Here is a 9,900-nt window from a genome sequence, read left to right on the forward strand (position 1 = left end):
ACGTACGTTGTTTATATAGTACGGTGTATTGAACGAATACTGCCACTAACCATTGTCCCGGCAGGCAATTTCTTCGAATCATGTTCAGTAGCGCCTTCTCTCTCACAACTTTCGTAGATTGTTTGCGTTACTTTTGCGCCTTTCTGTAGTAATACCGGTACGGTTCTTTGCACGGTCTTATTGTATGCAAAAAACCGAGTTGATCACTTGCACGGGGATCCAGCAAGCGATTGACGCCGACATAAAACGTTGAAGGTTTAGAAATGGTAGAGCATAGCCAAACGACGATCATATGACACAAGGATTTCCTACAGCGGGTTCCTTTGAAAATCTCCCGAGGAGCGCCTCCTGGCTGCCATCGCTAGCTCGCTATTTGAGTTTTAATCCTTTTCCCAAGCCGGACAAGACTTTGAATTTTGGTGAGTTGCCGTCTTTTCAGCGTATAGCTGGGTGTACGTTTCGACAGCAAGCTGCGAACGATGATCCATTATGACTAGCGCGAATGGGTGTCATGATGTGTGAGATAAGCTCGCTAGTCAGACCAGTTGCTGAAATTTTTCTAGCTAACAGGGCAGCGGGGGCTTTTTCTAGCCCTTTTTTCTTCTTGTTGGTAGTCAGTAGACTGTTTCTTTCTACAGCTAGCATGGTTTTGGGGGCTTTCACGAGCTGCTGCAGAGCCGCTGTTTCATGGGGCAGCCGTAAAACAGATTCACCTCCCACTAGTATACCGAGTTTCGATTTTGCTAAATTCGTACCTAAGGCTCAATATATGGACCTTGTGACAACACTTTCACTTTTTATATTCGCACCTACTTCTCTAGATGATACAGGAAGGCCACTATGGTAGCAAAGTCAAAAATATCGATAAGTGATTTATTATTTAAGGAACTCAAGGTCACGGGAACTGGCTAAAATCTACCTTTAACTGACGTGAGCACTAAAGACAAGTTACAACGTACTAATATTAAATTTAAAATGAAAGAAAAACATTCTGCTAACAATTTTCAGTGCTTGTTGCAATTCGTATTTTGACCCTGATTCTCCAGCGCACTAAGTCATCATGCTGGTGCTATCTGCAACGTCAGTAAGATACATTTTACAGCGTAAGAGGAAAACAAGATCTAGGTGCGAAAATACTTTTCTTCAAATACCGCAAAAAGAATAATCTCCTGTTTAACGTTCCTTTACCGTAATGTGTGTATTACAGATATACACTCATTACATATCATTCATACCACAGTAAAACAGATAAACTTTGCTGGATACGTAGAGACCATTAAGTAAGAGAGGCACTGGTAGAAGTACACTGGTATGAGCACCAGTTCATAGCGTAGTGCAGAATTCGTAGCAAGCAATAAAATTTTCGCGAACGCGGAACTATAGGAGAAAACTGCATTTTACACATTAAAACTTACTCGTTAGAAAAAAGTGCGGATCACTAATTATCGAAAAAATATACCGAGCCAATTCCAAGCTGTCTTCTCACCCTAACTGGGTTTGCTCCAAGACGGTGCAAGACTTGCAAAGCCCTCTGCTCCTTCCTTAAGTTGCTCTTCACTTTAATGTATTCTTTCAATACTGTCGTAGTGTTCCTTTTGATGGGCCAGATGTTAACATGTAAATAATGAACTCTGCCTCCGCCCTTGAGGCGCATAAATGTCTACATCTCATTTAAAACTAATTGTGCGAATAAAGTTCAAAAGAAAATTACACAAGGTTTGATAAAAGTGCAATTGGCGTATTTTCGATTTTAAATTTGGGTCATGATTAAACACGGAGTTTTTAGAAGAAGATTTTGCTGGCACCGAATCGTCTCAGCTGAAACTCTTTTCAAAAGTTTCATAAACAATAATTTGCTAGGTTAAATTCTAAGTTAGACAAAAGTGTGGCTTTCATACATATTTAACGTCATATTTAATGCAGAATTAGATAGTTTGCGTTAAGTAATAGAATACTTACCTAGCGAATTTTAGTCAGGTAATTCAGCCGGCCACATGAATGAAAACATTTTTAATTCAAAAAGTGAACACGTAGATTTCATTTTCACGTCCGATTCTTGTCTAAATGAGTCAAAATATAAGACGAATGTGCAGATTATTTTCATTTATTGAAACTAAAAGGCTCAGGCTGAAATACAAGCTTTTCATAGAAAATAGACTTTCAAGACTCATGTCTAGCGGTTCAACCAACCCAGTGGCATGCGGCCGTTGAGGCACGCTACATATATCGGAGCTGCTCAGGCTACTGATAGTAACCACGACATTCAAGAGCAGTCACCAAATCAGCTCCCTGGCCCTAGGGAAAATGCCTGGAAGCATCCAGTGTAGCCACAGACGGTCCATTTAATTGTAGTGACTGGTACAATCGCGTTCTCGGCGTGACAGCGGGCCAAGAATAACACTGGCTTGCAATTGTCATTAAAGAAATCAAGCATCCCTGAGCTTCACAATGCCAGTTTGTTTTTTTGAATAACCATTGGTTATTTTATAGCCCATATTGATTAATCGGTCCATAGAGGTCGACTGTGCAACCAGACCAGATCCTTTTTGAATTTATAAAGGCACTGTTTTACCATTTACTGGTCAAGCGAAACCGGCCGATTTTTGAGAAAGAAAGTAGTGAATCGTTTACTCTAACTGTACAAACTATATTGTTTTATTGATTCATATCATTTTCGATCGCCCTCGTGCTAGCCCGTAGTAACTTCACTATTAAGTAATAGCAAACCCAACAACCATCTCAAGTACACGGTACTTTTCGCCACTGAGGCTTGTCGAGGTACCTTACTACGAGCGAAACAGAACGTTATCTGCATTGCTCATATGTCAAGAGTACTGTTTAAATTACTTTTTCAAGACGGCCAAAATCCATTTCAATATCTCGTCATGCTTTTTATTTTCGCTTCGATGCAAATGCGAGATTTGATAAGCGCGCCAAACTTCGTCCAGAGCTACTAATAAGCCCAGTTTGGAAAAAGAACTTATCCTGAAGTTATCCTATGTGTTAATCAGTAGGCACTTTTAAGTGCAAAGTTTCTCGCTAAAATATATGCATGCTCTTGAACACTTAATGTAAGATTTTACATGGTCTTAAATTTAACAGTTCACTTACGGGTCATTCACCTAACTGAGAAGATTGCAGTTGCGTATTTCCTGTTTAAATATTCACTACTTTCACTGTTTTTAATTGCAGCATGAGGAATATGTATTGAGCGTACACAGTAGACGGTTCTATACGAATAAACAAACAGCAGGCTACATTTCCGTGCTCTCGATAAGCTTTCTATTTAGCTTTAAAAAAAATTAACAATTTAAGACATTACCACAGGATCACAAATAGTATCTGTATTTTCGTTGCTTCATTAACTTCAATGTAGTTAAGAGTGTCGAAGCTTAAGTTTACGCAAAAAAAATTACCCATTTCATATTTTCTTCAGAACATTCAACGGGATAATGACGAAATAGCACTTTCATGAAATAGTTCGACATTTGAAATATTTTGGCATTACTATATGTTACTTCACGGTAATTCACTTAGATTGTTGTTTCAACCATCGGATTGTGGCTGGTGACCATTACCCAGAGTAAGGGTATACCCTAGCTTCAGATGAACGAAGTTCCCATTTTAGAGCTAGCTGTCATACAGTTTAAGAACACGAGAAAAATTTCATAAATACCACTGTACATTTTTTAACGGTGACATGGCTCGGCTTTCTCGATTAGAGGATTAGATAAACGGTGAATAAATGATAAGTAGATGCATGGGACAATGTGCTGATTCCCGCCATGACGTACTAGACTGTGCGAAGCTTAAAAGAGTGGATGCGGAAGGGAATGGGTTACCAGGAAAAGAATGACGGGCTAATTCATTGGAAGCCAGAACCAAATGGAGGCGTGTAAGATACAGCGAGAGATAACACCATTGTGATGATAGCATGGTATATGGGTGTCTGCGGTGATGGTGCTGATTGCCGTCGAGAAGCAACAGGAGCCGTGGCTTTTATTGTTGACGTGTGGAATGGCAGCAGGGTGTCGTTGGTGGCTGTGCTTGTGGTGATGGGGGTACGATGAGAGGTTGAGGTAACAGGAGAAGTGCCAAGGGTTATGGGTTTTGGGGGAAGCAGATAGCACCCATGGGTGCCATGCAAATGGCACAGTCTCGACGGCAGTGCAGGGAAAACGACGAGTTGCGTTGCAAAACTACTGGTAAATCGGTAGAAGCTGCCTCCCAGTTCGCCTGCCTTCTTTCCCTTCCTTTGGAGCCTACAACTTCCCCTTGTCCCTCCTTCTCGGCACCGCCCAGCTTGGGAAAACAGCAGCGGTCGTATAGACGGCACAACCATCATCACCGCAACCACCGGTAGCAGCAGCAGCAGTAGCAGCAACAGCACGACTACGAGGACGACGACTATCGCGCAAGCTAAAGCGGTGGGAAGCAGCGAACAACTAATCGCAGGTGGGCACCGACCAGATAACGAGTGGTAGTGGTTTATTCGACGCAGATAAACTACATCGTTATCGGCGATGCTCGTTGCCAGCATTCACAAGGTGGGTAGGCACATATATTATTTACATTAGTAGCGACTTTACCCATAAGGACTACTAAGTGAAGGCATAATAATAATACTGCAAAAATGCAATAAAGAAGTCATTGCAACCATTTAGGTGTGTTCTTTAAGTTGAAATAATAGTACGACTACTACCAGCTGATGTTAAGCACCTAGGTATTTTGCACCGAATTTAGGTCTGCTACTTATGGCTAACGCGCCAGTGACTGTTTAACAAGGATTTATTTGAAGCAAGCAAAAATCACTGGCTGTATATTGTCGGTCTCATATGTCTCAGTAATTAACTCAATAATTGGCCTCACAAAAAATAGGTTTAAACTAGAAGCTCATTTCTACTGTAGGAAATTTACACTTAAAAATTTTACCGAATGTGCCCGTGTAATAACCAGTTGTTGGGTTCTATTTTCGAAAAGCGAAACCTATAACTATCGTGTAATACACTGTATTGTATAATAGAAGAACGAATGCTATCTTGCAGTTGAGAGTGTATTTCGGTTATTTGTATCCTGAACCGAAAATCGCCTTAAGCATCTGTCGATTAGGTTATAAAACATTATCGACAGGAAATAAGATTGCACTTAAGTTTGAAACGTCCATGGAGTTAGTCTTGTTGCGTAACATCCTGCGCACGGTAGCCGTTCCGTATTGCTAGCACAAACACATACACAATGTCTGAAAGTCATGAAATCCGCTAATGGCCTACATGCTGCAGGACCATGCGTGGACATCGAAACGGATGACAATCCTCTCGTATGCGGTTTATTTTCTGCTAGCTGCTGCCTGTAAAAACTTCAATTTTACAGAAGGTAAAACGCATATTAGCCATCTTGTCCCCTCAAATATAAAGAATAACCTAAATTTACTATCGTGAAAGATGATGTCAAACTATTTGTGTATAACATAAGAAATTACAGTACGACCTCTATAACAAGTAGCGATTCAATCTTTGCTAATACTGTTTGATTTGTTTGAAGAACGGGCGGTGCTAATGCAGTTAACGACTGGCGTTCGGGAGAGGCTTAACACATTGTTTGCGGCACCTTGCCCCACAAACAAACCGTAGCACCTCTTACGATACATTTAAAAGCACTTTAAGTTATTTATGCGATTAAAATAAGTTGCAGTTTTTTAGCCAACAGTTGTATATAGGCTCGAGCTAGACGACTGTCAGAGTCAAAGTTCATGGATAAAGGCTCTTTGTTTAGAGGGAAGTGTTCGATGCAGAGATTTATTGAAATCTCGAGAGGAGTTTGGACTATAGGCTATATATATATATAGACTATAGGCTATATAGGCTAAGAAGCACAAACAACTTATGACAGTGTCAAACTACTGAGAATGCCTGTTGAGGACGTTTTTTTAACCTTGGATTTACAGTATCTATTGTTTCCTCAACGTTCTCATACAATTGTAGTTTTGATCACTGTAAAAGTTCATCATTAAAAGATCATTTATTTTGCACTAATTTATCAAGTATGCTAATAAATATTAGAAAAAAAACATACGTAAGCATGCCTCCTAACCGCGAATATATCATGCCGTAACAATAAGCCTATCAAATTCCATGTATCCAAGGGCCAATACATATGGATTAAAGTGTATATCTCTTTTTGCTCTTTTAATAAAAAGTAAGTAAGTTCAACTATTTAAGCATTATAAAAACGCTGTAGGATAAGTTTTCTTAACGTTCAAGCGTCTCATATTGTTAGTTTTTTTAACCTCTCTACTGTTCATCGATCGGAATTTACTTTATAGTCCAGCAATTTATCTCCTATCAACGAGGTGTTTGCACGGCTGTGCTGGTGTGAGCACGTTTTCCCAAGTCAATATATGGTCCACCGGTCTTTCGGAGATAATGTAACAGTATTATCGTCAGTTGATACTTCAGCGGACCAGGTTAAAAATTACGTGTTGCTGATGACTGCGTTCTCCTATATGAGTAACTACTGAAGTCACTAAAAGTGTATGTTGCAAATTTCCAATTGAAGAAAATAGTTCACTTACAGAACTGAAAGGTATATACAGTGAGTCGTTTTGCAAGTACTTGCTTAGGCGAGAATTTAAGCATAGAAAATGTGACAAAAAAGTATTCATTATATTATATTTAACAGTAAAATATTACAAAGTGAGCTGGGGTCATGCATTCAATTGCGTTCCACGTGACTCTGCATTCCGTGCTTTGACCTGCTTCGACATAAAACGGCATCGGCATAAGTACTCAGTAATATTAAGTATTTCAAGGTGAGCGCCTGACGTACTGCAGAACAGCTCTACCGAACTACTCCGTCAAGCTGAATAGGGACAGTCCTTCTGTCAGATGAGAATAGTGCCGCACATTTAAATCTGAGCAATTGCAATAAATTAACCCTTAAAACTTGTTTTTAGGATAGGCTTTAGAGTTACGTTAGAGAGAGGTTATATTTGTAGGTCAACAAAACTTTTTTTGTTAACTGTTAGGCTTATGACTGAGTATTAAACGAAGATTTGTTTTGAAGTGGGATCTTGGGTATCCGGTGATAATGAGAAATATTAATATAGTATGACTACACAAGGTGAATATTACATTTTCTGCTACTTTTTACTATATACCACAACTATAATTTAGATAACAACAGTAGTTAAGAAATGTGTCCAATAGCGAATAGCGTTGCAGTTGAGTGGCAGGAAATCCTTGTTAATGTAGGCTGAAAAGCTATGTGTGTAAGTATATGAGGTGCAAACTAAATTGCGTGGGATAACTTAACAGGATAGAATAAATTTAACATAGGGCATTACAGATCGATGGCAAGCGAGCATGTTGTGTCCCGTTATAAGGTGGACACAGTCCGTCATGCGGTCTTTTCAAGACTCTGACACACATTTGCTTCCGATTGACCGTCTGGGACTGGTCTGGCATTTCTAAGATGCATTCAGCTATCTAGATACCTTCTATAAACTATTTTAGTATATTATACCCCAAAGCTGATACCCGCGTAGAGCGCGGGCTTTATCAAGGATGATAATTAGGCGGCTGAGAGAAAAGCGATGGACCCACTGAATTGCCTTACCCGTTACTTGTTTCGCTAGCCTATTTATTTATTTAGCAAATGGAGAAGCGCATTAAAAAGCAGACGTGAAGATGTTTTTAAAATTCATCTATCGCCATGTAGTAATCTACTCAAATTATTATTAGTAGTTATTAATATGGTAACGCTTAAGACGATCGGCGGCAGATACCAACAAACGCAGTAAAACTGTCTGAACTCAATCCCGTAGGCTGTTTCCACTCGCTCAAGAGTACCTCTGTAACTTAATCGTGGTCACCCGTCTAGCGTAGCGGTTATATGATTATACCTCACCTTCCAACCGTCAGTTATTCCTCTTTCTTTGCAAGCGTTTTTTCGAAATTTTTACTTCAAGCTTTGTACGGACAGCAGGAAGCATTTCCAATATCCGTAAGAGCTATTGATATTCGTATGCTTTCCCATAAACCTTATCGTTTAGCGGCCTTACATTTTTTCCACTGCGCATCTTTCAATTGTCCTACTTGTTCAGTGAATCGGTAGATTTTTTCGTTCGATGTTGGTCAGCGAGCTGGGAAGGCCGGCACGACGCCTTTTTTTTCAGGCGACATTTGATAGAGGGCTACCTTCTACTAACTGGAACACTGTTCTTTTCCCTATGAGTTTCCTGGAAAGATATTTGTGTGTATAGTGTTAATTTCATTTGATCGCTCTTTGGTGCGGCGCCTCTGACTTAGTAGAACGGTGCGATTTATCTTCGGTGAGAATTTGAAACTCTACTAGTAACCTGTACTAATCTTGTAGGATATAGGCAGCTTTGGAGCTTGCCACTTACGGGCCAGTATCTCGTACAGTGAACCTCGACTTGAGTTCTAAGCATCACATATTTGTTTAAAAACATTTGTTTTTCCTAAATATAACAGGAATTAAAGTTTATGTGCATGATGCACGAAAAAATTAATTCATTGTTGATTCGTAAGCTTATTAACGTCAGATCGCAGTAACATGTATGAATGTATCCAAATGATTTTATGCGCCTTACAGAATACAGCAAAGCAAGACAGGACCTTAAGTTAAAGTGCTTGAACATACTGTAGGTCCGAGTTATGTAATAGACGGCTGCTCTTTAACTTCTTACCGTTCCAGTGTACTGTAAGCGCTGCATGAAAGTGGGGTGCAGTACTTGCTATCTGCATTGACTAAAATATCGCACGAACACCAAATAACGAGTTCTCTGAGGAAAAGCTTGAAGAGTGAATGCAGCTTATGCAAATCACCTCCAATCCCGATAAAGTATGCAAAGATATTCTCGGTTGTACTTCTGTGTGAAAACTGAAATACTTCTCTACCAATACACTTTCAGCGAACTATTTTTTTTACTTTTCTACTTTATATTTGGACAATGCAACAACCTGAATCACTTTTGAACTCTTAATATGTGGTTAAGTTTCATGGCAAAATAGCTATGAAGGACGGTTTCGCTTGGACGAATCATAATTTTCTGTACACTAGGTTGATATCCTTTAGCGATACTCCTGAATTAGAGCATCAACTTGCACATTAGGCAGTGCCCATTTAAGAATTGTCATCTGCAGTCTGTCCTGCTCGCCCATCCTCGTAAAATGCTGCACACCACTGAAGAGCACAAACGAATTCAAATAGCTTTATGCGATCTTTCGAGATACGCTCATGCAAAACAAATTGTTGAAAAATTAATTATTGCTCTCCGTCGGAAAACCGTCTATCGTTTGCCATTGTCATCGAACTAGTATAGTCTATAGCCTATGTCTTTCTCGATTTTCTAACGTTTTCCCGTCCCTTCAAGATTTCTCCTGATGCGTTCGTCTCCTTCTCCTCCTCTTTCGTGTTTTTTTTTTCTTGTCCTTCTCTGCTGTATTCACCTCATGGCGGCGTCAGTGGGTCATTTTCTCGCCTGGCGCAAACTAGGCCGCTGGTGCGGCCGCACACCTCTTCTGACGCCTGATTCCCCAGGGAAATTACTGTTGCGTGTCATTGTTATTTCCCATTTTCGTGTCCACATTCGACCAAACGGCCGCCTCGCGTCTACCGGTGAACTAGGTAGAAAAGTTCGTCGAACAAACAACGAAAGAAGAGAAACACTGAAACAAGCAGGGAACAACATTTCGCGTTTCAGCTTCGCTGGACCTTGCCGACGGCGAATGTATGCAAAAGCCCGATAACTACGCCTAGCTAGATATATATACATATATAGTTATTATAAAACTTTGTTGTAAGAGGACATATCGAATGTTTTATAGCTATTTGAAAATTATAGCATTGCTGTCAGTTCCTGTACAAAATTGCGTTTTC

Source organism: Varroa jacobsoni, unplaced genomic scaffold (assembly GCF_002532875.2).
Source record: "Varroa jacobsoni isolate VJ856 unplaced genomic scaffold, vjacob_1.0 scaffold_983, whole genome shotgun sequence".
NCBI lineage: Eukaryota > Metazoa > Arthropoda > Arachnida > Mesostigmata > Varroidae > Varroa > Varroa jacobsoni.